Source organism: Muntiacus reevesi, chromosome 2 (genome assembly GCF_963930625.1).
Source record: "Muntiacus reevesi chromosome 2, mMunRee1.1, whole genome shotgun sequence".
Lineage (NCBI taxonomy): Eukaryota > Metazoa > Chordata > Mammalia > Artiodactyla > Cervidae > Muntiacus > Muntiacus reevesi.
In genome coordinates, this window is record NC_089250.1 from 91015315 (window position 1) to 91042783 (window position 27469).

Sequence of the window (27469 nt, forward strand, 5' to 3'; positions counted from 1 at the left end):
AACCCCCACCCCCACCCCCACCCCCCGGCCCCGGTCTCCCACCCGGGGAGGGGCTGTGGCCGCGGGGATCCAAGAGTTGGCACGCTGCTGCTGCCTGCGAGGGCCGCCGGCTGGAAGGCAGGCGACGGACGGCTGTGAGCGCGCTGGGGTGCAAGGGGCCAGGGGCTGGTGGGGCTTGCGGTGCAGGGCCACGCCGGGGCTGGGGGAGGTGTGGGGCGGGGGCTAAAGGAGAGGGGAGGCAAAAAGCCTACAGCACCCGGTATTCCCAGGCGGTCTCCCATCCAAGTACTAACCAGGCCCGACCCTGCTTAGCTTCCGAGATCAGACGAGATCGGGCGCGTTCAGGGTGGTATGGCCGTAGACGGAGGCGGCTGCCTCCAGGCTCCCTAAGAGCCCTGCGCCGCGCCTCCCTTTCGCTGTGCCTGCCTGCCGGTCGGGCCAGCCAGCCGCACCTCTCCACGGGCCGCGCGCGAGCCGGTCGACCCGCCACCGCACTCCGGCACGCCGCCCCGCCCCCGCACACCATCACCCCCTGCCAGCACCCGCCTGGCCCTCCGGGCTCCCGGGACCCCCCAGCCGCAGTCCCGGCGTGCGTGCGTGCGTGCGTCCGTGCGGGGGCGGGAGGGGCGCGGAGGTCTCGGCGCTCTCCCACCCCGGGCCTCTGCAGGCCCGCCCCGGGCTGGGCGGCGCCCCCACCCCCATCCCGTCGTCCGCTGCACAGGGCCAGGTTGCCCCGGAGGTCTCCGGCTTCCGGGCCCGCCGCTGCCCGCCGCCGCCCGCCGCCCGGGGACCTCTGAGCCTCCTCTGGGCCTCCTGCGCAGCCCAGCCGGGGCCCTGAGCGCCCATCCTGCCCGGCACCTGCCCGGTGCCCAAACCCACGGGGAGCCAGCAGCGCGGTCGACAGCAGAGCGTCAGCCCCGCCCCTTCGGCCGAACGAGGCCCCACTTGCCTCCACGCCGCCAGCCAAGCACAGGACCTTCCTGAGAGAGCACACGGGCGACAGACAGGCAGCCACACGGACGGACACACAGACACTCGCACGCGCCCACGCCAGCTGAGACAAGCCGGCCGGGGCAAGCTCGTCAGCCAGAGCCAGAGCCCCAGCAACCTGTGAGAGGCCGGGGCCAGAGGAAGCGACGGGAGGCCGCGTGTCAGGAGATACAGAGACAGAAAGGGACGGAGCTTCAGAGACAAGACTCGAGGACGGCCGAGAGGGAGATGCAGGCAGGCAGGCAGGCAGGCAGACGGGCGCGCGCGCGCAGACACACACACACACACACACACACACACACACACAGAGGGAGACACAGAGACTGACGGACAGAAAACGGCAGGCAGACACGGGAGAGAGGATGGCATCCGATCCGAGCCAGACACAGTGGCACAGTCCCTGACACACCTCAGAGAGAGGCCAGGCGGAAGAAGCAGCTGCCCCAAGGGAGCGGGGCGTCAGCCTCGGGCCGGGCCCCAGCTGGACGCGGCGCCCTGGGGCTGGCAGAGCCCCGTGGGGTCCCCAAGACGTCTTGGCAGCCGAGGTCTCAAAGGTCCCCTTCGGCTTGGCTACCTGAGGCAAGACCCAGCCCCCGTGCAAAGGCCAGAGAGTGAGTGTATGGGAGTGTGTGTGTGAGTGTGTCAGTGGGCAAGGGTGTGGGCGGGCCGACTGGGGTGCGGGGGGATACCCAGAATGGAGGGGGGAAGGGTGTGGAGCCGGGGGGTGGGGGTAGGGGTGGGGTTGCATATCATGTGGAGTCCAAGCATACCGGACGGTCATCTCGTTTCTTGCAATCCGAATGCGGAGTGGCCCTCCGGCCTGCGTTGGGAGTCGGGGCCCCGGTCATCCTCCCGCAGAGGGGCTATGGCCGTGGCGATCCAAAAGGTGGCACGCTGCTACCCGCCATGGCCGCTGACTGACTGACTGACTGGCTGGCTGGCTGGCCAAAGGCCCTGTTGGCTGGAAGATAGGCTACGGCTTGACGGCTTTCCGGTCATATCTGTTCTTATTCCAGGGGTGGGCCTCATCCTAATGTTACTTGGTTGATGATAGGAGAATCTCTGAGTGACAATATTTCCTTGCTTTTCAATGGATCCCTTTTGTTGCAGAACCTTTCCCTCGAAAGTGAAGGAACCTGTGTCTGCACAGGCACTAATGCTCTTGGAAAGGCAATAGCAATTCCGTCCTCCACTAGCTTGGTAAGCACCAAGTCCTTGTTGTCTTCAAGTGCTTCCCATAATACGTGCAAAGTAGGACCCGGTTTTGTGGAGTCTGGAGTCAAGGAGTTTACAAGTGGACGTTATATGACTTTCACCATTGCTGTCACTGCCCACTTACAAACCGCCTCTAAATTTAACCCTCTGTCTTACCTGTTCTTCTCTCACAAGGCTGTGACTGCCTTGCTGCTGCTTCTCTGCCTAAGAATCCACAATGAGATATTAACTTTCTGCCCAGAATCAAGATCCTTCATACTCTGCCTCCGTGTGCATGCTTCTGTGCCACGTTGATTCAGTCCTGTCTGACTGTTTGTGACCCCATGGGCTGTAGCCCGCCAGGCTCCGCTTACTGTAGCATCCTCGAGGCAAGCATACTGAAGTAGGTTGTCATGTCGTTCTCCAGGGGATCTTCCCAACCCAGGTATCAAACCCACATCTCCTTCATCCCCTGCGTTGGCAGACAGGTTCTTTACTGCTAGCACCACCTGGGAAGCCCATTCTGGCTCTACATCTCCTTCATTTATAACTAAACTCTGTTCTAGGCAACGCAGTTTCCCGCACTGTGATCCAACACCACACACACACACACACACACACACACAGCTTCCCACCCTGTGATCCAACACCAGACACACACACACACACACACACACACACACACACACACACACACAGCTTCCCACCCTGTGATCCAACACCACACACACACACACACACACACAGAGACAGAGAGAGGGAGGGAGACACAGCGACTGACGGACAGAAAACGGGAGGCAGACACCGGAGGAGGATGGCATCCGATCCGAGCCAGACACAGTGGCACAGTCCCTGACGCACATCAGACAGAGGCCAGGCGGAAGAAGCAGCTGCCCCAAGGGACGGGGCGTCAGCCTTGGGCCCGGGCCCCAGCTGGACGCGGTGCCCTGGGGCTGGCAGAGCCCCGTGGGGTCCCCAAGACGTCTTTGGCAGCCGAGGTCTCAAAGGTCCCCTTCGGCTTGGCTACCTGAGGCAAGACCCAGCCCCCGCCCAAAGGCCAGAGGGTGAGTGTGTGAGAGTGTGTGTGTGAGTGTGTCAGTGGGCAAGGGTGTGGGCGGGCCGACTGGGGTCCGGGGGGATACCCAGATTGGAGGGCCGAGGGTGTGGAGGCCGTGGGTTGTTGGGAAGCCTGTGTGGTCCTCTTGCGGTTTCTCTCTCCCTCTTTCTCCATCTCCCTTACCTGTGGTCCCTGGCTCCTGACCTGCCTCGGCGGCGGGCTGGGTGTGTGGGTGTGTGTGTGTGGGGGGGTGTGTCTGCGTGTGTGTGTGTGTGTGTGAGCCCGCGGGAGAGCACGCGCTGTCGCGTGCGAGGATGGCACTAGGGTTGTGGGTGGGGCTGGGGCGTGGGGCAGCCCCCGGGATGGACTGAGGCTTGCCTAGGGAGCCCCAGACGGAGACCGGGAGGTCATGTGGTTTTTGGAAGCCGAAAGCGGAGGGGCTCTCGGGCCGCGCGGAGGCAGCCCAGGTCTGTGGCGGGCATCGGGCCCCCTAACCCCCACCCCCACCCCCACCCCCCGGCCCCGGTCTCCCACCCGGGGAGGGGCTGTGGCCGCGGGGATCCAAGAGTTGGCACGCTGCTGCTGCCTGCGAGGGCCGCCGGCTGGAAGGCAGGCGACGGACGGCTGTGAGCGCGCTGGGGTGCAAGGGGCCAGGGGCTGGTGGGGCTTGCGGTGCAGGGCCACGCCGGGGCTGGGGGAGGTGTGGGGCGGGGGCTAAAGGAGAGGGGAGGCAAAAAGCCTACAGCACCCGGTATTCCCAGGCGGTCTCCCATCCAAGTACTAACCAGGCCCGACCCTGCTTAGCTTCCGAGATCAGACGAGATCGGGCGCGTTCAGGGTGGTATGGCCGTAGACGGAGGCGGCTGCCTCCAGGCTCCCTAAGAGCCCTGCGCCGCGCCTCCCTTTCGCTGTGCCTGCCTGCCGGTCGGGCCAGCCGGCCGCACCTCTCCACGGGCCGCGCGCGAGCCGGTCGACCCGCCACCGCACTCCGGCACGCCGCCCCGCCCCCGCACACCATCACCCCCTGCCAGCACCCGCCTGGCCCTCCGGGCTCCCGGGACCCCCCAGCCGCAGTCCCGGCGTGCGTGCGTGCGTGCGTCCGTGCGGGGGCGGGAGGGGCGCGGAGGTCTCGGCGCTCTCCCACCCCGGGCCTCTGCAGGCCCGCCCCGGGCTGGGCGGCGCCCCCACCCCCATCCCGTCGTCCGCTGCACAGGGCCAGGTTGCCCCGGAGGTCTCCGGCTTCCGGGCCCGCCGCTGCCCGCCGCCGCCCGCCGCCCGGGGACCTCTGAGCCTCCTCTGGGCCTCCTGCGCAGCCCAGCCGGGGCCCTGAGCGCCCATCCTGCCCGGCACCTGCCCGGTGCCCAAACCCACGGGGAGCCAGCAGCGCGGTCGACAGCAGAGCGTCAGCCCCGCCCCTTCGGCCGAACGAGGCCCCACTTGCCTCCACGCCGCCAGCCAAGCACAGGACCTTCCTGAGAGAGCACACGGGCGACAGACAGGCAGCCACACGGACGGACACACAGACACTCGCACGCGCCCACGCCAGCTGAGACAAGCCGGCCGGGGCAAGCTCGTCAGCCAGAGCCAGAGCCCCAGCAACCTGTGAGAGGCCGGGGCCAGAGGAAGCGACGGGAGGCCGCGTGTCAGGAGATACAGAGACAGAAAGGGACGGAGCTTCAGAGACAAGACTCGAGGACGGCCGAGAGGGAGATGCAGGCAGGCAGGCAGGCAGGCAGATGGGCGCGCGCGCGCAGACACACACACACACACACACACACACACACACACAGAGGGAGACACAGAGACTGACGGACAGAAAACGGCAGGCAGACACGGGAGAGAGGATGGCATCCGATCCGAGCCAGACACAGTGGCACAGTCCCTGACACACCTCAGAGAGAGGCCAGGCGGAAGAAGCAGCTGCCCCAAGGGAGCGGGGCGTCAGCCTCGGGCCGGGCCCCAGCTGGACGCGGCGCCCTGGGGCTGGCAGAGCCCCGTGGGGTCCCCAAGACGTCTTGGCAGCCGAGGTCTCAAAGGTCCCCTTCGGCTTGGCTACCTGAGGCAAGACCCAGCCCCCGTGCAAAGGCCAGAGAGTGAGTGTATGGGAGTGTGTGTGTGAGTGTGTCAGTGGGCAAGGGTGTGGGCGGGCCGACTGGGGTGCGGGGGGATACCCAGAATGGAGGGGGGAAGGGTGTGGAGCCGGGGGGTGGGGGTAGGGGTGGGGTTGCATATCATGTGGAGTCCAAGCATACCGGACGGTCATCTCGTTTCTTGCAATCCGAATGCGGAGTGGCCCTCCGGCCTGCGTTGGGAGTCGGGGCCCCGGTCATCCTCCCGCAGAGGGGCTATGGCCGTGGCGATCCAAAAGGTGGCACGCTGCTACCCGCCATGGCCGCTGACTGACTGACTGACTGGCTGGCTGGCTGGCCAAAGGCCCTGTTGGCTGGAAGATAGGCTACGGCTTGACGGCTTTCCGGTCATATCTGTTCTTATTCCAGGGGTGGGCCTCATCCTAATGTTACTTGGTTGATGATAGGAGAATCTCTGAGTGACAATATTTCCTTGCTTTTCAATGGATCCCTTTTGTTGCAGAACCTTTCCCTCGAAAGTGAAGGAACCTGTGTCTGCACAGGCACTAATGCTCTTGGAAAGGCAATAGCAATTCCGTCCTCCACTAGCTTGGTAAGCACCAAGTCCTTGTTGTCTTCAAGTGCTTCCCATAATACGTGCAAAGTAGGACCCGGTTTTGTGGAGTCTGGAGTCAAGGAGTTTACAAGTGGACGTTATATGACTTTCACCATTGCTGTCACTGCCCACTTACAAACCGCCTCTAAATTTAACCCTCTGTCTTACCTGTTCTTCTCTCACAAGGCTGTGACTGCCTTGCTGCTGCTTCTCTGCCTAAGAATCCACAATGAGATATTAACTTTCTGCCCAGAATCAAGATCCTTCATACTCTGCCTCCGTGTGCATGCTTCTGTGCCACGTTGATTCAGTCCTGTCTGACTGTTTGTGACCCCATGGGCTGTAGCCCGCCAGGCTCCGCTTACTGTAGCATCCTCGAGGCAAGCATACTGAAGTAGGTTGTCATGTCGTTCTCCAGGGGATCTTCCCAACCCAGGTATCAAACCCACATCTCCTTCATCCCCTGCGTTGGCAGACAGGTTCTTTACTGCTAGCACCACCTGGGAAGCCCATTCTGGCTCTACATCTCCTTCATTTATAACTAAACTCTGTTCTAGGCAACGCAGTTTCCCGCACTGTGATCCAACACCACACACACACACACACACACACACACACAGCTTCCCACCCTGTGATCCAACACCAGACACACACACACACACACACACACACACACACACACACACACACAGCTTCCCACCCTGTGATCCAACACCACACACACACACACACACACACAGAGACAGAGAGAGGGAGGGAGACACAGCGACTGACGGACAGAAAACGGGAGGCAGACACCGGAGGAGGATGGCATCCGATCCGAGCCAGACACAGTGGCACAGTCCCTGACGCACATCAGACAGAGGCCAGGCGGAAGAAGCAGCTGCCCCAAGGGACGGGGCGTCAGCCTTGGGCCCGGGCCCCAGCTGGACGCGGTGCCCTGGGGCTGGCAGAGCCCCGTGGGGTCCCCAAGACGTCTTTGGCAGCCGAGGTCTCAAAGGTCCCCTTCGGCTTGGCTACCTGAGGCAAGACCCAGCCCCCGCCCAAAGGCCAGAGGGTGAGTGTGTGAGAGTGTGTGTGTGAGTGTGTCAGTGGGCAAGGGTGTGGGCGGGCCGACTGGGGTCCGGGGGGATACCCAGATTGGAGGGCCGAGGGTGTGGAGGCCGTGGGTTGTTGGGAAGCCTGTGTGGTCCTCTTGCGGTTTCTCTCTCCCTCTTTCTCCATCTCCCTTACCTGTGGTCCCTGGCTCCTGACCTGCCTCGGCGGCGGGCTGGGTGTGTGGGTGTGTGTGTGTGGGGGGGTGTGTCTGCGTGTGTGTGTGTGTGTGTGAGCCCGCGGGAGAGCACGCGCTGTCGCGTGCGAGGATGGCACTAGGGTTGTGGGTGGGGCTGGGGCGTGGGGCAGCCCCCGGGATGGACTGAGGCTTGCCTAGGGAGCCCCAGACGGAGACCGGGAGGTCATGTGGTTTTTGGAAGCCGAAAGCGGAGGGGCTCTCGGGCCGCGCGGAGGCAGCCCAGGTCTGTGGCGGGCATCGGGCCCCCTAACCCCCACCCCCACCCCCACCCCCCGGCCCCGGTCTCCCACCCGGGGAGGGGCTGTGGCCGCGGGGATCCAAGAGTTGGCACGCTGCTGCTGCCTGCGAGGGCCGCCGGCTGGAAGGCAGGCGACGGACGGCTGTGAGCGCGCTGGGGTGCAAGGGGCCAGGGGCTGGTGGGGCTTGCGGTGCAGGGCCACGCCGGGGCTGGGGGAGGTGTGGGGCGGGGGCTAAAGGAGAGGGGAGGCAAAAAGCCTACAGCACCCGGTATTCCCAGGCGGTCTCCCATCCAAGTACTAACCAGGCCCGACCCTGCTTAGCTTCCGAGATCAGACGAGATCGGGCGCGTTCAGGGTGGTATGGCCGTAGACGGAGGCGGCTGCCTCCAGGCTCCCTAAGAGCCCTGCGCCGCGCCTCCCTTTCGCTGTGCCCTGCCTGCCGGTCGGGCCAGCCGGCCGCACCTCTCCACGGGCCGCGCGCTGTACCTGAGCCGGTCGACCCGCCACCGCACTCCGGCACGCCGCCCCGCCCCCGCACACCATCACCCCCTGCCAGCACCCGCCTGGCCCTCCGGGCTCCCGGGACCCCCCAGCCGCAGTCCCGGCGTGCGTGCGTGCGTGCGTCCGTGCGGGGGCGGGAGGGGCGCGGAGGTCTCGGCGCTCTCCCACCCCGGGCCTCTGCAGGCCCGCCCCGGGCTGGGCGGCGCCCCCACCCCCATCCCGTCGTCCGCTGCACAGGGCCAGGTTGCCCCGGAGGTCTCCGGCTTCCGGGCCCGCCGCTGCCCGCCGCCGCCCGCCGCCCGGGGACCTCTGAGCCTCCTCTGGGCCTCCTGCGCAGCCCAGCCGGGGCCCTGAGCGCCCATCCTGCCCGGCACCTGCCCGGTGCCCAAACCCACGGGGAGCCAGCAGCGCGGTCGACAGCAGAGCGTCAGCCCCGCCCCTTCGGCCGAACGAGGCCCCACTTGCCTCCACGCCGCCAGCCAAGCACAGGACCTTCCTGAGAGAGCACACGGGCGACAGACAGGCAGCCACACGGACGGACACACAGACACTCGCACGCGCCCACGCCAGCTGAGACAAGCCGGCCGGGGCAAGCTCGTCAGCCAGAGCCAGAGCCCCAGCAACCTGTGAGAGGCCGGGGCCAGAGGAAGCGACGGGAGGCCGCGTGTCAGGAGATACAGAGACAGAAAGGGACGGAGCTTCAGAGACAAGACTCGAGGACGGCCGAGAGGGAGATGCAGGCAGGCAGGCAGGCAGGCAGACGGGCGCGCGCGCGCAGACACACACACACACACACACACACACACACACACAGAGGGAGACACAGAGACTGACGGACAGAAAACGGCAGGCAGACACGGGAGAGAGGATGGCATCCGATCCGAGCCAGACACAGTGGCACAGTCCCTGACACACCTCAGAGAGAGGCCAGGCGGAAGAAGCAGCTGCCCCAAGGGAGCGGGGCGTCAGCCTCGGGCCGGGCCCCAGCTGGACGCGGCGCCCTGGGGCTGGCAGAGCCCCGTGGGGTCCCCAAGACGTCTTGGCAGCCGAGGTCTCAAAGGTTCCCTTCGGCTTGGCTACCTGAGGCAAGACCCAGCCCCCGTGCAAAGGCCAGAGAGTGAGTGTATGGGAGTGTGTGTGTGAGTGTGTCAGTGGGCAAGGGTGTGGGCGGGCCGACTGGGGTGCGGGGGGATACCCAGAATGGAGGGGGGAAGGGTGTGGAGCCGGGGGGTGGGGGTAGGGGTGGGGTTGCATATCATGTGGAGTCCAAGCATACCGGACGGTCATCTCGTTTCTTGCAATCCGAATGCGGAGTGGCCCTCCGGCCTGCGTTGGGAGTCGGGGCCCCGGTCATCCTCCCGCAGAGGGGCTATGGCCGTGGCGATCCAAAAGGTGGCACGCTGCTACCCGCCATGGCCGCTGACTGACTGACTGACTGGCTGGCTGGCTGGCCAAAGGCCCTGTTGGCTGGAAGATAGGCTACGGCTTGACGGCTTTCCGGTCATATCTGTTCTTATTCCAGGGGTGGGCCTCATCCTAATGTTACTTGGTTGATGATAGGAGAATCTCTGAGTGACAATATTTCCTTGCTTTTCAATGGATCCCTTTTGTTGCAGAACCTTTCCCTCGAAAGTGAAGGAACCTGTGTCTGCACAGGCACTAATGCTCTTGGAAAGGCAATAGCAATTCCGTCCTCCACTAGCTTGGTAAGCACCAAGTCCTTGTTGTCTTCAAGTGCTTCCCATAATACGTGCAAAGTAGGACCCGGTTTTGTGGAGTCTGGAGTCAAGGAGTTTACAAGTGGACGTTATATGACTTTCACCATTGCTGTCACTGCCCACTTACAAACCGCCTCTAAATTTAACCCTCTGTCTTACCTGTTCTTCTCTCACAAGGCTGTGACTGCCTTGCTGCTGCTTCTCTGCCTAAGAATCCACAATGAGATATTAACTTTCTGCCCAGAATCAAGATCCTTCATACTCTGCCTCCGTGTGCATGCTTCTGTGCCACGTTGATTCAGTCCTGTCTGACTGTTTGTGACCCCATGGGCTGTAGCCCGCCAGGCTCCGCTTACTGTAGCATCCTCGAGGCAAGCATACTGAAGTAGGTTGTCATGTCGTTCTCCAGGGGATCTTCCCAACCCAGGTATCAAACCCACATCTCCTTCATCCCCTGCGTTGGCAGACAGGTTCTTTACTGCTAGCACCACCTGGGAAGCCCATTCTGGCTCTACATCTCCTTCATTTATAACTAAACTCTGTTCTAGGCAACGCAGTTTCCCGCACTGTGATCCAACACCACACACACACACACACACACACACACAGCTTCCCACCCTGTGATCCAACACCAGACACACACACACACACACACACACACACACACACACACACACACAGCTTCCCACCCTGTGATCCAACACCACACACACACACACACACACACAGAGACAGAGAGAGGGAGGGAGACACAGCGACTGACGGACAGAAAACGGGAGGTAGACACCGGAGGAGGATGGCATCCGATCCGAGCCAGACACAGTGGCACAGTCCCTGACCCACCTCAGACAGAGGCCAGGCGGAAGAAGCAGCTGCCCCAAGGGACGGGGCGTCAGCCTTGGGCCCGGGCCCCAGCTGGACGCGGTGCCCTGGGGCTGGCAGAGCCCCGTGGGGTCCCCAAGACGTCTTTGGCAGCCGAGGTCTCAAAGGTCCCCTTCGGCTTGGCTACCTGAGGCAAGACCCAGCCCCCGCCCAAAGGCCAGAGGGTGAGTGTGTGAGAGTGTGTGTGTGAGTGTGTCAGTGGGCAAGGGTGTGGGCGGGCCGACTGGGGTCCGGGGGGATACCCAGATTGGAGGGCCGAGGGTGTGGAGGCCGTGGGTTGTTGGGAAGCCTGTGTGGTCCTCTTGCGGTTTCTCTCTCCCTCTTTCTCCATCTCCCTTACCTGTGGTCCCTGGCTCCTGACCTGCCTCGGCGGCGGGCTGGGTGTGTGGGTGTGTGTGTGTGGGGGGGTGTGTCTGCGTGTGTGTGTGTGTGTGTGAGCCCGCGGGAGAGCACGCGCTGTCGCGTGCGAGGATGGCACTAGGGTTGTGGGTGGGGCTGGGGCGTGGGGCAGCCCCCGGGATGGACTGAGGCTTGCCTAGGGAGCCCCAGACGGAGACCGGGAGGTCATGTGGTTTTTGGAAGCCGAAAGCGGAGGGGCTCTCGGGCCGCGCGGAGGCAGCTCAGGTCTGTGGCGGGCATCGGGCCCCCTAACCCCCACCCCCACCCCCACCCCCCGGCCCCGGTCTCCCACCCGGGGAGGGGCTGTGGCCGCGGGGATCCAAGAGTTGGCACGCTGCTGCTGCCTGCGAGGGCCGCCGGCTGGAAGGCAGGCGACGGACGGCTGTGAGCGCGCTGGGGTGCAAGGGGCCAGGGGCTGGTGGGGCTTGCGGTGCAGGGCCACGCCGGGGCTGGGGGAGGTGTGGGGCGGGGGCTAAAGGAGAGGGGAGGCAAAAAGCCTACAGCACCCGGTATTCCCAGGCGGTCTCCCATCCAAGTACTAACCAGGCCCGACCCTGCTTAGCTTCCGAGATCAGACGAGATCGGGCGCGTTCAGGGTGGTATGGCCGTAGACGGAGGCGGCTGCCTCCAGGCTCCCTAAGAGCCCTGCGCCGCGCCTCCCTTTCGCTGTGCCCTGCCTGCCGGTCGGGCCAGCCGGCCGCACCTCTCCACGGGCCGCGCGCTGTACCTGAGCCGGTCGACCCGCCACCGCACTCCGGCACGCCGCCCCGCCCCCGCACACCATCACCCCCTGCCAGCACCCGCCTGGCCCTCCGGGCTCCCGGGACCCCCCAGCCGCAGTCCCGGCGTGCGTGCGTGCGTGCGTCCGTGCGGGGGCGGGAGGGGCGCGGAGGTCTCGGCGCTCTCCTACCCCGGGCCTCTGCAGGCCCGCCCCGGGCTGGGCGGCGCCCCCACCCCCATCCCGTCGTCCGCTGCACAGGGCCAGGTTGCCCCGGAGGTCTCCGGCTTCCGGGCCCGCCGCTGCCCGCCGCCGCCCGCCGCCCGGGGACCTCTGAGCCTCCTCTGGGCCTCCTGCGCAGCCCAGCCGGGGCCCTGAGCGCCCATCCTGCCCGGCACCTGCCCGGTGCCCAAACCCACGGGGAGCCAGCAGCGCGGTCGACAGCAGAGCGTCAGCCCCGCCCCTTCGGCCGAACGAGGCCCCACTTGCCTCCACGCCGCCAGCCAAGCACAGGACCTTCCTGAGAGAGCACACGGGCGACAGACAGGCAGCCACACGGACGGACACACAGACACTCGCACGCGCCCACGCCAGCTGAGACAAGCCGGCCGGGGCAAGCTCGTCAGCCAGAGCCAGAGCCCCAGCAACCTGTGAGAGGCCGGGGCCAGAGGAAGCGACGGGAGGCCGCGTGTCAGGAGATACAGAGACAGAAAGGGACGGAGCTTCAGAGACAAGACTCGAGGACGGCCGAGAGGGAGATGCAGGCAGGCAGGCAGGCAGGCAGACGGGCGCGCGCGCGCAGACACACACACACACACACACACACACACACAGAGGGAGACACAGAGACTGACGGACAGAAAACGGCAGGCAGACACGGGAGAGAGGATGGCATCCGATCCGAGCCAGACACAGTGGCACAGTCCCTGACACACCTCAGAGAGAGGCCAGGCGGAAGAAGCAGCTGCCCCAAGGGAGCGGGGCGTCAGCCTCGGGCCGGGCCCCAGCTGGACGCGGCGCCCTGGGGCTGGCAGAGCCCCGTGGGGTCCCCAAGACGTCTTGGCAGCCGAGGTCTCAAAGGTTCCCTTCGGCTTGGCTACCTGAGGCAAGACCCAGCCCCCGTGCAAAGGCCAGAGAGTGAGTGTATGGGAGTGTGTGTGTGAGTGTGTCAGTGGGCAAGGGTGTGGGCGGGCCGACTGGGGTGCGGGGGGATACCCAGAATGGAGGGGGGAAGGGTGTGGAGCCGGGGGGTGGGGGTAGGGGTGGGGTTGCATATCATGTGGAGTCCAAGCATACCGGACGGTCATCTCGTTTCTTGCAATCCGAATGCGGAGTGGCCCTCCGGCCTGCGTTGGGAGTCGGGGCCCCGGTCATCCTCCCGCAGAGGGGCTATGGCCGTGGCGATCCAAAAGGTGGCACGCTGCTACCCGCCATGGCCGCTGACTGACTGACTGACTGGCTGGCTGGCTGGCCAAAGGCCCTGTTGGCTGGAAGATAGGCTACGGCTTGACGGCTTTCCGGTCATATCTGTTCTTATTCCAGGGGTGGGCCTCATCCTAATGTTACTTGGTTGATGATAGGAGAATCTCTGAGTGACAATATTTCCTTGCTTTTCAATGGATCCCTTTTGTTGCAGAACCTTTCCCTCGAAAGTGAAGGAACCTGTGTCTGCACAGGCACTAATGCTCTTGGAAAGGCAATAGCAATTCCGTCCTCCACTAGCTTGGTAAGCACCAAGTCCTTGTTGTCTTCAAGTGCTTCCCATAATACGTGCAAAGTAGGACCCGGTTTTGTGGAGTCTGGAGTCAAGGAGTTTACAAGTGGACGTTATATGACTTTCACCATTGCTGTCACTGCCCACTTACAAACCGCCTCTAAATTTAACCCTCTGTCTTACCTGTTCTTCTCTCACAAGGCTGTGACTGCCTTGCTGCTGCTTCTCTGCCTAAGAATCCACAATGAGATATTAACTTTCTGCCCAGAATCAAGATCCTTCATACTCTGCCTCCGTGTGCATGCTTCTGTGCCACGTTGATTCAGTCCTGTCTGACTGTTTGTGACCCCATGGGCTGTAGCCCGCCAGGCTCCGCTTACTGTAGCATCCTCGAGGCAAGCATACTGAAGTAGGTTGTCATGTCGTTCTCCAGGGGATCTTCCCAACCCAGGTATCAAACCCACATCTCCTTCATCCCCTGCGTTGGCAGACAGGTTCTTTACTGCTAGCACCACCTGGGAAGCCCATTCTGGCTCTACATCTCCTTCATTTATAACTAAACTCTGTTCTAGGCAACGCAGTTTCCCGCACTGTGATCCAACACCACACACACACACACACACACACACACAGCTTCCCACCCTGTGATCCAACACCAGACACACACACACACACACACACACACACACACACACACACACACACACACAGCTTCCCACCCTGTGATCCAACACCACACACACACACACACACACACAGAGACAGAGAGAGGGAGGGAGACACAGCGACTGACGGACAGAAAACGGGAGGCAGACACCGGAGGAGGATGGCATCCGATCCGAGCCAGACACAGTGGCACAGTCCCTGACGCACATCAGACAGAGGCCAGGCGGAAGAAGCAGCTGCCCCAAGGGACGGGGCGTCAGCCTTGGGCCCGGGCCCCAGCTGGACGCGGTGCCCTGGGGCTGGCAGAGCCCCGTGGGGTCCCCAAGACGTCTTTGGCAGCCGAGGTCTCAAAGGTCCCCTTCGGCTTGGCTACCTGAGGCAAGACCCAGCCCCCGCCCAAAGGCCAGAGGGTGAGTGTGTGAGAGTGTGTGTGTGAGTGTGTCAGTGGGCAAGGGTGTGGGCGGGCCGACTGGGGTCCGGGGGGATACCCAGATTGGAGGGCCGAGGGTGTGGAGGCCGTGGGTTGTTGGGAAGCCTGTGTGGTCCTCTTGCGGTTTCTCTCTCCCTCTTTCTCCATCTCCCTTACCTGTGGTCCCTGGCTCCTGACCTGCCTCGGCGGCGGGCTGGGTGTGTGGGTGTGTGTGTGGGGGGGGGTGTGTCTGCGTGTGTGTGTGTGTGTGTGAGCCCGCGGGAGAGCACGCGCTGTCGCGTGCGAGGATGGCACTAGGGTTGTGGGTGGGGCTGGGGCGTGGGGCAGCCCCCGGGATGGACTGAGGCTTGCCTAGGGAGCCCCAGACGGAGACCGGGAGGTCATGTGGTTTTTGGAAGCCGAAAGCGGAGGGGCTCTCGGGCCGCGCGGAGGCAGCCCAGGTCTGTGGCGGGCATCGGGCCCCCTAACCCCCACCCCCACCCCCACCCCCCGGCCCCGGTCTCCCACCCGGGGAGGGGCTGTGGCCGCGGGGATCCAAGAGTTGGCACGCTGCTGCTGCCTGCGAGGGCCGCCGGCTGGAAGGCAGGCGACGGACGGCTGTGAGCGCGCTGGGGTGCAAGGGGCCAGGGGCTGGTGGGGCTTGCGGTGCAGGGCCACGCCGGGGCTGGGGGAGGTGTGGGGCGGGGGCTAAAGGAGAGGGGAGGCAAAAAGCCTACAGCACCCGGTATTCCCAGGCGGTCTCCCATCCAAGTACTAACCAGGCCCGACCCTGCTTAGCTTCCGAGATCAGACGAGATCGGGCGCGTTCAGGGTGGTATGGCCGTAGACGGAGGCGGCTGCCTCCAGGCTCCCTAAGAGCCCTGCGCCGCGCCTCCCTTTCGCTGTGCCCTGCCTGCCGGTCGGGCCAGCCGGCCGCACCTCTCCACGGGCCGCGCGCTGTACCTGAGCCGGTCGACCCGCCACCGCACTCCGGCACGCCGCCCCGCCCCCGCACACCATCACCCCCTGCCAGCACCCGCCTGGCCCTCCGGGCTCCCGGGACCCCCCAGCCGCAGTCCCGGCGTGCGTGCGTGCGTGCGTCCGTGCGGGGGCGGGAGGGGCGCGGAGGTCTCGGCGCTCTCCCACCCCGGGCCTCTGCAGGCCCGCCCCGGGCTGGGCGGCGCCCCCACCCCCATCCCGTCGTCCGCTGCACAGGGCCAGGTTGCCCCGGAGGTCTCCGGCTTCCGGGCCCGCCGCTGCCCGCCGCCGCCCGCCGCCCGGGGACCTCTGAGCCTCCTCTGGGCCTCCTGCGCAGCCCAGCCGGGGCCCTGAGCGCCCATCCTGCCCGGCACCTGCCCGGTGCCCAAACCCACGGGGAGCCAGCAGCGCGGTCGACAGCAGAGCGTCAGCCCCGCCCCTTCGGCCGAACGAGGCCCCACTTGCCTCCACGCCGCCAGCCAAGCACAGGACCTTCCTGAGAGAGCACACGGGCGACAGACAGGCAGCCACACGGACGGACACACAGACACTCGCACGCGCCCACGCCAGCTGAGACAAGCCGGCCGGGGCAAGCTCGTCAGCCAGAGCCAGAGCCCCAGCAACCTGTGAGAGGCCGGGGCCAGAGGAAGCGACGGGAGGCCGCGTGTCAGGAGATACAGAGACAGAAAGGGACGGAGCTTCAGAGACAAGACTCGAGGACGGCCGAGAGGGAGATGCAGGCAGGCAGGCAGGCAGGCAGACGGGCGCGCGCGCGCAGACACACACACACACACACACACACACACACACACAGAGGGAGACACAGAGACTGACGGACAGAAAACGGCAGGCAGACACGGGAGAGAGGATGGCATCCGATCCGAGCCAGACACAGTGGCACAGTCCCTGACACACCTCAGAGAGAGGCCAGGCGGAAGAAGCAGCTGCCCCAAGGGAGCGGGGCGTCAGCCTCGGGCCGGGCCCCAGCTGGACGCGGCGCCCTGGGGCTGGCAGAGCCCCGTGGGGTCCCCAAGACGTCTTGGCAGCCGAGGTCTCAAAGGTTCCCTTCGGCTTGGCTACCTGAGGCAAGACCCAGCCCCCGTGCAAAGGCCAGAGAGTGAGTGTATGGGAGTGTGTGTGTGAGTGTGTCAGTGGGCAAGGGTGTGGGCGGGCCGACTGGGGTGCGGGGGGATACCCAGAATGGAGGGGGGAAGGGTGTGGAGCCGGGGGGTGGGGGTAGGGGTGGGGTTGCATATCATGTGGAGTCCAAGCATACCGGACGGTCATCTCGTTTCTTGCAATCCGAATGCGGAGTGGCCCTCCGGCCTGCGTTGGGAGTCGGGGCCCCGGTCATCCTCCCGCAGAGGGGCTATGGCCGTGGCGATCCAAAAGGTGGCACGCTGCTACCCGCCATGGCCGCTGACTGACTGACTGACTGGCTGGCTGGCTGGCCAAAGGCCCTGTTGGCTGGAAGATAGGCTACGGCTTGACGGCTTTCCGGTCATATCTGTTCTTATTCCAGGGGTGGGCCTCATCCTAATGTTACTTGGTTGATGATAGGAGAATCTCTGAGTGACAATATTTCCTTGCTTTTCAATGGATCCCTTTTGTTGCAGAACCTTTCCCTCGAAAGTGAAGGAACCTGTGTCTGCACAGGCACTAATGCTCTTGGAAAGGCAATAGCAATTCCGTCCTCCACTAGCTTGGTAAGCACCAAGTCCTTGTTGTCTTCAAGTGCTTCCCATAATACGTGCAAAGTAGGACCCGGTTTTGTGGAGTCTGGAGTCAAGGAGTTTACAAGTGGACGTTATATGACTTTCACCATTGCTGTCACTGCCCACTTACAAACCGCCTCTAAATTTAACCCTCTGTCTTACCTGTTCTTCTCTCACAAGGCTGTGACTGCCTTGCTGCTGCTTCTCTGCCTAAGAATCCACAATGAGATATTAACTTTCTGCCCAGAATCAAGATCCTTCATACTCTGCCTCCGTGTGCATGCTTCTGTGCCACGTTGATTCAGTCCTGTCTGACTGTTTGTGACCCCATGGGCTGTAGCCCGCCAGGCTCCGCTTACTGTAGCATCCTCGAGGCAAGCATACTGAAGTAGGTTGTCATGTCGTTCTCCAGGGGATCTTCCCAACCCAGGTATCAAACCCACATCTCCTTCATCCCCTGCGTTGGCAGACAGGTTCTTTACTGCTAGCACCACCTGGGAAGCCCATTCTGGCTCTACATCTCCTTCATTTATAACTAAACTCTGTTCTAGGCAACGCAGTTTCCCGCACTGTGATCCAACACCACACACACACACACACACACACACACAGCTTCCCACCCTGTGATCCAACACCAGACACACACACACACACACACACACACACACACACACACACACACACACAGCTTCCCACCCTGTGATCCAACACCACACACACACACACACACACACAGAGACAGAGAGAGGGAGGGAGACACAGCGACTGACGGACAGAAAACGGGAGGCAGACACCGGAGGAGGATGGCATCCGATCCGAGCCAGACACAGTGGCACAGTCCCTGACGCACATCAGACAGAGGCCAGGCGGAAGAAGCAGCTGCCCCAAGGGACGGGGCGTCAGCCTTGGGCCCGGGCCCCAGCTGGACGCGGTGCCCTGGGGCTGGCAGAGCCCCGTGGGGTCCCCAAGACGTCTTTGGCAGCCGAGGTCTCAAAGGTCCCCTTCGGCTTGGCTACCTGAGGCAAGACCCAGCCCCCGCCCAAAGGCCAGAGGGTGAGTGTGTGAGAGTGTGTGTGTGAGTGTGTCAGTGGGCAAGGGTGTGGGCGGGCCGACTGGGGTCCGGGGGGATACCCAGATTGGAGGGCCGAGGGTGTGGAGGCCGTGGGTTGTTGGGAAGCCTGTGTGGTCCTCTTGCGGTTTCTCTCTCCCTCTTTCTCCATCTCCCTTACCTGTGGTCCCTGGCTCCTGACCTGCCTCGGCGGCGGGCTGGGTGTGTGGGTGTGTGTGTGGGGGGGGGTGTGTCTGCGTGTGTGTGTGTGTGTGTGAGCCCGCGGGAGAGCACGCGCTGTCGCGTGCGAGGATGGCACTAGGGTTGTGGGTGGGGCTGGGGCGTGGGGCAGCCCCCGGGATGGACTGAGGCTTGCCTAGGGAGCCCCAGACGGAGACCGGGAGGTCATGTGGTTTTTGGAAGCCGAAAGCGGAGGGGCTCTCGGGCCGCGCGGAGGCAGCCCAGGTCTGTGGCGGGCATCGGGCCCCCTAACCCCCACCCCCACCCCCACCCCCCGGCCCCGGTCTCCCACCCGGGGAGGGGCTGTGGCCGCGGGGATCCAAGAGTTGGCACGCTGCTGCTGCCTGCGAGGGCCGCCGGCTGGAAGGCAGGCGACGGACGGCTGTGAGCGCGCTGGGGTGCAAGGGGCCAGGGGCTGGTGGGGCTTGCGGTGCAGGGCCACGCCGGGGCTGGGGGAGGTGTGGGGCGGGGGCTAAAGGAGAGGGGAGGCAAAAAGCCTACAGCACCCGGTATTCCCAGGCGGTCTCCCATCCAAGTACTAACCAGGCCCGACCCTGCTTAGCTTCCGAGATCAGACGAGATCGGGCGCGTTCAGGGTGGTATGGCCGTAGACGGAGGCGGCTGCCTCCAGGCTCCCTAAGAGCCCTGCGCCGCGCCTCCCTTTCGCTGTGCCCTGCCTGCCGGTCGGGCCAGCCGGCCGCACCTCTCCACGGGCCGCGCGCTGTACCTGAGCCGGTCGACCCGCCACCGCACTCCGGCACGCCGCCCCGCCCCCGCACACCATCACCCCCTGCCAGCACCCGCCTGGCCCTCCGGGCTCCCGGGACCCCCCAGCCGCAGTCCCGGCGTGCGTGCGTGCGTGCGTCCGTGCGGGGGCGGGAGGGGCGCGGAGGTCTCGGCGCTCTCCCACCCCGGGCCTCTGCAGGCCCGCCCCGGGCTGGGCGGCGCCCCCACCCCCATCCCGTCGTCCGCTGCACAGGGCCAGGTTGCCCCGGAGGTCTCCGGCTTCCGGGCCCGCCGCTGCCCGCCGCCGCCCGCCGCCCGGGGACCTCTGAGCCTCCTCTGGGCCTCCTGCGCAGCCCAGCCGGGGCCCTGAGCGCCCATCCTGCCCGGCACCTGCCCGGTGCCCAAACCCACGGGGAGCCAGCAGCGCGGTCGACAGCAGAGCGTCAGCCCCGCCCCTTCGGCCGAACGAGGCCCCACTTGCCTCCACGCCGCCAGCCAAGCACAGGACCTTCCTGAGAGAGCACACGGGCGACAGACAGGCAGCCACACGGACGGACACACAGACACTCGCACGCGCCCACGCCAGCTGAGACAAGCCGGCCGGGGCAAGCTCGTCAGCCAGAGCCAGAGCCCCAGCAACCTGTGAGAGGCCGGGGCCAGAGGAAGCGACGGGAGGCCGCGTGTCAGGAGATACAGAGACAGAAAGGGACGGAGCTTCAGAGACAAGACTCGAGGACGGCCGAGAGGGAGATGCAGGCAGGCAGGCAGGCAGGCAGACGGGCGCGCGCGCGCAGACACACACACACACACACACACACACACACACACAGAGGGAGACACAGAGACTGACGGACAGAAAACGGCAGGCAGACACGGGAGAGAGGATGGCATCCGATCCGAGCCAGACACAGTGGCACAGTCCCTGACACACCTCAGAGAGAGGCCAGGCGGAAGAAGCAGCTGCCCCAAGGGAGCGGGGCGTCAGCCTCGGGCCGGGCCCCAGCTGGACGCGGCGCCCTGGGGCTGGCAGAGCCCCGTGGGGTCCCCAAGACGTCTTGGCAGCCGAGGTCTCAAAGGTTCCCTTCGGCTTGGCTACCTGAGGCAAGACCCAGCCCCCGTGCAAAGGCCAGAGAGTGAGTGTATGGGAGTGTGTGTGTGAGTGTGTCAGTGGGCAAGGGTGTGGGCGGGCCGACTGGGGTGCGGGGGGATACCCAGAATGGAGGGGGGAAGGGTGTGGAGCCGGGGGGTGGGGGTAGGGGTGGGGTTGCATATCATGTGGAGTCCAAGCATACCGGACGGTCATCTCGTTTCTTGCAATCCGAATGCGGAGTGGCCCTCCGGCCTGCGTTGGGAGTCGGGGCCCCGGTCATCCTCCCGCAGAGGGGCTATGGCCGTGGCGATCCAAAAGGTGGCACGCTGCTACCCGCCATGGCCGCTGACTGACTGACTGACTGGCTGGCTGGCTGGCCAAAGGCCCTGTTGGCTGGAAGATAGGCTACGGCTTGACGGCTTTCCGGTCATATCTGTTCTTATTCCAGGGGTGGGCCTCATCCTAATGTTACTTGGTTGATGATAGGAGAATCTCTGAGTGACAATATTTCCTTGCTTTTCAATGGATCCCTTTTGTTGCAGAACCTTTCCCTCGAAAGTGAAGGAACCTGTGTCTGCACAGGCACTAATGCTCTTGGAAAGGCAATAGCAATTCCGTCCTCCACTAGCTTGGTAAGCACCAAGTCCTTGTTGTCTTCAAGTGCTTCCCATAATACGTGCAAAGTAGGACCCGGTTTTGTGGAGTCTGGAGTCAAGGAGTTTACAAGTGGACGTTATATGACTTTCACCATTGCTGTCACTGCCCACTTACAAACCGCCTCTAAATTTAACCCTCTGTCTTACCTGTTCTTCTCTCACAAGGCTGTGACTGCCTTGCTGCTGCTTCTCTGCCTAAGAATCCACAATGAGATATTAACTTTCTGCCCAGAATCAAGATCCTTCATACTCTGCCTCCGTGTGCATGCTTCTGTGCCACGTTGATTCAGTCCTGTCTGACTGTTTGTGACCCCATGGGCTGTAGCCCGCCAGGCTCCGCTTACTGTAGCATCCTCGAGGCAAGCATACTGAAGTAGGTTGTCATGTCGTTCTCCAGGGGATCTTCCCAACCCAGGTATCAAACCCACATCTCCTTCATCCCCTGCGTTGGCAGACAGGTTCTTTACTGCTAGCACCACCTGGGAAGCCCATTCTGGCTCTACATCTCCTTCATTTATAACTAAACTCTGTTCTAGGCAACGCAGTTTCCCGCACTGTGATCCAACACCACACACACACACACACACACACACAGCTTCCCACCCTGTGATCCAACACCAGACACACACACACACACACACACACACACACACACACACACACACAGCTTCCCACCCTGTGATCCAACACCACACACACACACACACACACACAGAGACAGAGAGAGGGAGGGAGACACAGCGACTGACGGACAGAAAACGGGAGGCAGACACCGGAGGAGGATGGCATCCGATCCGAGCCAGACACAGTGGCACAGTCCCTGACGCACATCAGACAGAGGCCAGGCGGAAGAAGCAGCTGCCCCAAGGGACGGGGCGTCAGCCTTGGGCCCGGGCCCCAGCTGGACGCGGTGCCCTGGGGCTGGCAGAGCCCCGTGGGGTCCCCAAGACGTCTTTGGCAGCCGAGGTCTCAAAGGTCCCCTTCGGCTTGGCTACCTGAGGCAAGACCCAGCCCCCGCCCAAAGGCCAGAGGGTGAGTGTGTGAGAGTGTGTGTGTGAGTGTGTCAGTGGGCAAGGGTGTGGGCGGGCCGACTGGGGTCCGGGGGGATACCCAGATTGGAGGGCCGAGGGTGTGGAGGCCGTGGGTTGTTGGGAAGCCTGTGTGGTCCTCTTGCGGTTTCTCTCTCCCTCTTTCTCCATCTCCCTTACCTGTGGTCCCTGGCTCCTGACCTGCCTCGGCGGCGGGCTGGGTGTGTGGGTGTGTGTGTGGGGGGGGGTGTGTCTGCGTGTGTGTGTGTGTGTGTGAGCCCGCGGGAGAGCACGCGCTGTCGCGTGCGAGGATGGCACTAGGGTTGTGGGTGGGGCTGGGGCGTGGGGCAGCCCCCGGGATGGACTGAGGCTTGCCTAGGGAGCCCCAGACGGAGACCGGGAGGTCATGTGGTTTTTGGAAGCCGAAAGCGGAGGGGCTCTCGGGCCGCGCGGAGGCAGCCCAGGTCTGTGGCGGGCATCGGGCCCCCTAACCCCCACCCCCACCCCCACCCCCCGGCCCCGGTCTCCCACCCGGGGAGGGGCTGTGGCCGCGGGGATCCAAGAGTTGGCACGCTGCTGCTGCCTGCGAGGGCCGCCGGCTGGAAGGCAGGCGACGGACGGCTGTGAGCGCGCTGGGGTGCAAGGGGCCAGGGGCTGGTGGGGCTTGCGGTGCAGGGCCACGCCGGGGCTGGGGGAGGTGTGGGGCGGGGGCTAAAGGAGAGGGGAGGCAAAAAGCCTACAGCACCCGGTATTCCCAGGCGGTCTCCCATCCAAGTACTAACCAGGCCCGACCCTGCTTAGCTTCCGAGATCAGACGAGATCGGGCGCGTTCAGGGTGGTATGGCCGTAGACGGAGGCGGCTGCCTCCAGGCTCCCTAAGAGCCCTGCGCCGCGCCTCCCTTTCGCTGTGCCCTGCCTGCCGGTCGGGCCAGCCGGCCGCACCTCTCCACGGGCCGCGCGCTGTACCTGAGCCGGTCGACCCGCCACCGCACTCCGGCACGCCGCCCCGCCCCCGCACACCATCACCCCCTGCCAGCACCCGCCTGGCCCTCCGGGCTCCCGGGACCCCCCAGCCGCAGTCCCGGCGTGCGTGCGTGCGTGCGTCCGTGCGGGGGCGGGAGGGGCGCGGAGGTCTCGGCGCTCTCCCACCCCGGGCCTCTGCAGGCCCGCCCCGGGCTGGGCGGCGCCCCCACCCCCATCCCGTCGTCCGCTGCACAGGGCCAGGTTGCCCCGGAGGTCTCCGGCTTCCGGGCCCGCCGCTGCCCGCCGCCGCCCGCCGCCCGGGGACCTCTGAGCCTCCTCTGGGCCTCCTGCGCAGCCCAGCCGGGGCCCTGAGCGCCCATCCTGCCCGGCACCTGCCCGGTGCCCAAACCCACGGGGAGCCAGCAGCGCGGTCGACAGCAGAGCGTCAGCCCCGCCCCTTCGGCCGAACGAGGCCCCACTTGCCTCCACGCCGCCAGCCAAGCACAGGACCTTCCTGAGAGAGCACACGGGCGACAGACAGGCAGCCACACGGACGGACACACAGACACTCGCACGCGCCCACGCCAGCTGAGACAAGCCGGCCGGGGCAAGCTCGTCAGCCAGAGCCAGAGCCCCAGCAACCTGTGAGAGGCCGGGGCCAGAGGAAGCGACGGGAGGCCGCGTGTCAGGAGATACAGAGACAGAAAGGGACGGAGCTTCAGAGACAAGACTCGAGGACGGCCGAGAGGGAGATGCAGGCAGGCAGGCAGGCAGGCAGACGGGCGCGCGCGCGCAGACACACACACACACACACACACACACACACACACAGAGGGAGACACAGAGACTGACGGACAGAAAACGGCAGGCAGACACGGGAGAGAGGATGGCATCCGATCCGAGCCAGACACAGTGGCACAGTCCCTGACACACCTCAGAGAGAGGCCAGGCGGAAGAAGCAGCTGCCCCAAGGGAGCGGGGCGTCAGCCTCGGGCCGGGCCCCAGCTGGACGCGGCGCCCTGGGGCTGGCAGAGCCCCGTGGGGTCCCCAAGACGTCTTGGCAGCCGAGGTCTCAAAGGTTCCCTTCGGCTTGGCTACCTGAGGCAAGACCCAGCCCCCGTGCAAAGGCCAGAGAGTGAGTGTATGGGAGTGTGTGTGTGAGTGTGTCAGTGGGCAAGGGTGTGGGCGGGCCGACTGGGGTGCGGGGGGATACCCAGAATGGAGGGGGGAAGGGTGTGGAGCCGGGGGGTGGGGGTAGGGGTGGGGTTGCATATCATGTGGAGTCCAAGCATACCGGACGGTCATCTCGTTTCTTGCAATCCGAATGCGGAGTGGCCCTCCGGCCTGCGTTGGGAGTCGGGGCCCCGGTCATCCTCCCGCAGAGGGGCTATGGCCGTGGCGATCCAAAAGGTGGCACGCTGCTACCCGCCATGGCCGCTGACTGACTGACTGACTGGCTGGCTGGCTGGCCAAAGGCCCTGTTGGCTGGAAGATAGGCTACGGCTTGACGGCTTTCCGGTCATATCTGTTCTTATTCCAGGGGTGGGCCTCATCCTAATGTTACTTGGTTGATGATAGGAGAATCTCTGAGTGACAATATTTCCTTGCTTTTCAATGGATCCCTTTTGTTGCAGAACCTTTCCCTCGAAAGTGAAGGAACCTGTGTCTGCACAGGCACTAATGCTCTTGGAAAGGCAATAGCAATTCCGTCCTCCACTAGCTTGGTAAGCACCAAGTCCTTGTTGTCTTCAAGTGCTTCCCATAATACGTGCAAAGTAGGACCCGGTTTTGTGGAGTCTGGAGTCAAGGAGTTTACAAGTGGACGTTATATGACTTTCACCATTGCTGTCACTGCCCACTTACAAACCGCCTCTAAATTTAACCCTCTGTCTTACCTGTTCTTCTCTCACAAGGCTGTGACTGCCTTGCTGCTGCTTCTCTGCCTAAGAATCCACAATGAGATATTAACTTTCTGCCCAGAATCAAGATCCTTCATACTCTGCCTCCGTGTGCATGCTTCTGTGCCACGTTGATTCAGTCCTGTCTGACTGTTTGTGACCCCATGGGCTGTAGCCCGCCAGGCTCCGCTTACTGTAGCATCCTCGAGGCAAGCATACTGAAGTAGGTTGTCATGTCGTTCTCCAGGGGATCTTCCCAACCCAGGTATCAAACCCACATCTCCTTCATCCCCTGCGTTGGCAGACAGGTTCTTTACTGCTAGCACCACCTGGGAAGCCCATTCTGGCTCTACATCTCCTTCATTTATAACTAAACTCTGTTCTAGGCAACGCAGTTTCCCGCACTGTGATCCAACACCACACACACACACACACACACACACACAGCTTCCCACCCTGTGATCCAACACCAGACACACACACACACACACACACACACACACACACACACACACACACACAGCTTCCCACCCTGTGATCCAACACCACACACACACACACACACACACAGAGACAGAGAGAGGGAGGGAGACACAGCGACTGACGGACAGAAAACGGGAGGCAGACACCGGAGGAGGATGGCATCCGATCCGAGCCAGACACAGTGGCACAGTCCCTGACGCACATCAGACAGAGGCCAGGCGGAAGAAGCAGCTGCCCCAAGGGACGGGGCGTCAGCCTTGGGCCCGGGCCCCAGCTGGACGCGGTGCCCTGGGGCTGGCAGAGCCCCGTGGGGTCCCCAAGACGTCTTTGGCAGCCGAGGTCTCAAAGGTCCCCTTCGGCTTGGCTACCTGAGGCAAGACCCAGCCCCCGCCCAAAGGCCAGAGGGTGAGTGTGTGAGAGTGTGTGTGTGAGTGTGTCAGTGGGCAAGGGTGTGGGCGGGCCGACTGGGGTCCGGGGGGATACCCAGATTGGAGGGCCGAGGGTGTGGAGGCCGTGGGTTGTTGGGAAGCCTGTGTGGTCCTCTTGCGGTTTCTCTCTCCCTCTTTCTCCATCTCCCTTACCTGTGGTCCCTGGCTCCTGACCTGCCTCGGCGGCGGGCTGGGTGTGTGGGTGTGTGTGTGTGGGGGGGTGTGTCTGCGTGTGTGTGTGTGTGTGTGAGCCCGCGGGAGAGCACGCGCTGTCGCGTGCGAGGATGGCACTAGGGTTGTGGGTGGGGCTGGGGCGTGGGGCAGCCCCCGGGATGGACTGAGGCTTGCCTAGGGAGCCCCAGACGGAGACCGGGAGGTCATGTGGTTTTTGGAAGCCGAAAGCGGAGGGGCTCTCAGGCCGCGCGGAGGCAGCCCAGGTCTGTGGCGGGCATCGGGCCCCCTAACCCCCACCCCCACCCCCACCCCCCGGCCCCGGTCTCCCACCCGGGGAGGGGCTGTGGCCGCGGGGATCCAAGAGTTGGCACGCTGCTGCTGCCTGCGAGGGCCGCCGGCTGGAAGGCAGGCGACGGACGGCTGTGAGCGCGCTGGGGTGCAAGGGGCCAGGGGCTGGTGGGGCTTGCGGTGCAGGGCCACGCCGGGGCTGGGGGAGGTGTGGGGCGGGGGCTAAAGGAGAGGGGAGGCAAAAAGCCTACAGCACCCGGTATTCCCAGGCGGTCTCCCATCCAAGTACTAACCAGGCCCGACCCTGCTTAGCTTCCGAGATCAGACGAGATCGGGCGCGTTCAGGGTGGTATGGCCGTAGACGGAGGCGGCTGCCTCCAGGCTCCCTAAGAGCCCTGCGCCGCGCCTCCCTTTCGCTGTGCCCTGCCTGCCGGTCGGGCCAGCCGGCCGCACCTCTCCACGGGCCGCGCGCTGTACCTGAGCCGGTCGACCCGCCACCGCACTCCGGCACGCCGCCCCGCCCCCGCACACCATCACCCCCTGCCAGCACCCGCCTGGCCCTCCGGGCTCCCGGGACCCCCCAGCCGCAGTCCCGGCGTGCGTGCGTGCGTGCGTCCGTGCGGGGGCGGGAGGGGCGCGGAGGTCTCGGCGCTCTCCCACCCCGGGCCTCTGCAGGCCCGCCCCGGGCTGGGCGGCGCCCCCACCCCCATCCCGTCGTCCGCTGCACAGGGCCAGGTTGCCCCGGAGGTCTCCGGCTTCCGGGCCCGCCGCTGCCCGCCGCCGCCCGCCGCCCGGGGACCTCTGAGCCTCCTCTGGGCCTCCTGCGCAGCCCAGCCGGGGCCCTGAGCGCCCATCCTGCCCGGCACCTGCCCGGTGCCCAAACCCACGGGGAGCCAGCAGCGCGGTCGACAGCAGAGCGTCAGCCCCGCCCCTTCGGCCGAACGAGGCCCCACTTGCCTCCACGCCGCCAGCCAAGCACAGGACCTTCCTGAGAGAGCACACGGGCGACAGACAGGCAGCCACACGGACGGACACACAGACACTCGCACGCGCCCACGCCAGCTGAGACAAGCCGGCCGGGGCAAGCTCGTCAGCCAGAGCCAGAGCCCCAGCAACCTGTGAGAGGCCGGGGCCAGAGGAAGCGACGGGAGGCCGCGTGTCAGGAGATACAGAGACAGAAAGGGACGGAGCTTCAGAGACAAGACTCGAGGACGGCCGAGAGGGAGATGCAGGCAGGCAGGCAGGCAGGCAGACGGGCGCGCGCGCGCAGACACACACACACACACAC

General features: G+C 64.5%; 8 non-coding genes across 8 annotated transcripts; all 8 read right to left on the bottom strand.

Moving 5' to 3' along the window:
- Positions 1-244: 244 nt before the first annotated feature.
- LOC136162211 (5S ribosomal RNA) lies at positions 245-363 on the bottom strand. The gene has a single exon (XR_010662030.1). It is a non-coding gene; the product is annotated as a 5S ribosomal RNA (ribosomal RNA).
- A 3614-nt stretch (positions 364-3977) lies between these two features.
- On the bottom strand, positions 3978-4096 carry LOC136162223 (5S ribosomal RNA). The gene has a single exon (XR_010662040.1). It is a non-coding gene; the product is annotated as a 5S ribosomal RNA (ribosomal RNA).
- A 3616-nt stretch (positions 4097-7712) lies between these two features.
- On the bottom strand, positions 7713-7831 carry LOC136162234 (5S ribosomal RNA). Its single transcript, XR_010662044.1, has one exon. It is a non-coding gene; the product is annotated as a 5S ribosomal RNA (ribosomal RNA).
- Positions 7832-11453: 3622 nt separating this feature from the next.
- LOC136162246 (5S ribosomal RNA) lies at positions 11454-11572 on the bottom strand. Its single transcript, XR_010662055.1, has one exon. It is a non-coding gene; the product is annotated as a 5S ribosomal RNA (ribosomal RNA).
- A 3624-nt stretch (positions 11573-15196) lies between these two features.
- On the bottom strand, positions 15197-15315 carry LOC136162258 (5S ribosomal RNA). Its single transcript, XR_010662066.1, has one exon. It is a non-coding gene; the product is annotated as a 5S ribosomal RNA (ribosomal RNA).
- Positions 15316-18941: 3626 nt separating this feature from the next.
- On the bottom strand, positions 18942-19060 carry LOC136162269 (5S ribosomal RNA). The gene has a single exon (XR_010662076.1). It is a non-coding gene; the product is annotated as a 5S ribosomal RNA (ribosomal RNA).
- A 3620-nt stretch (positions 19061-22680) lies between these two features.
- LOC136162281 (5S ribosomal RNA) lies at positions 22681-22799 on the bottom strand. The gene has a single exon (XR_010662087.1). It is a non-coding gene; the product is annotated as a 5S ribosomal RNA (ribosomal RNA).
- A 3626-nt stretch (positions 22800-26425) lies between these two features.
- Positions 26426-26544, bottom strand: LOC136162293 (5S ribosomal RNA). The gene has a single exon (XR_010662097.1). It is a non-coding gene; the product is annotated as a 5S ribosomal RNA (ribosomal RNA).
- Between the last annotated feature and the right edge of the window lie 925 nt (positions 26545-27469).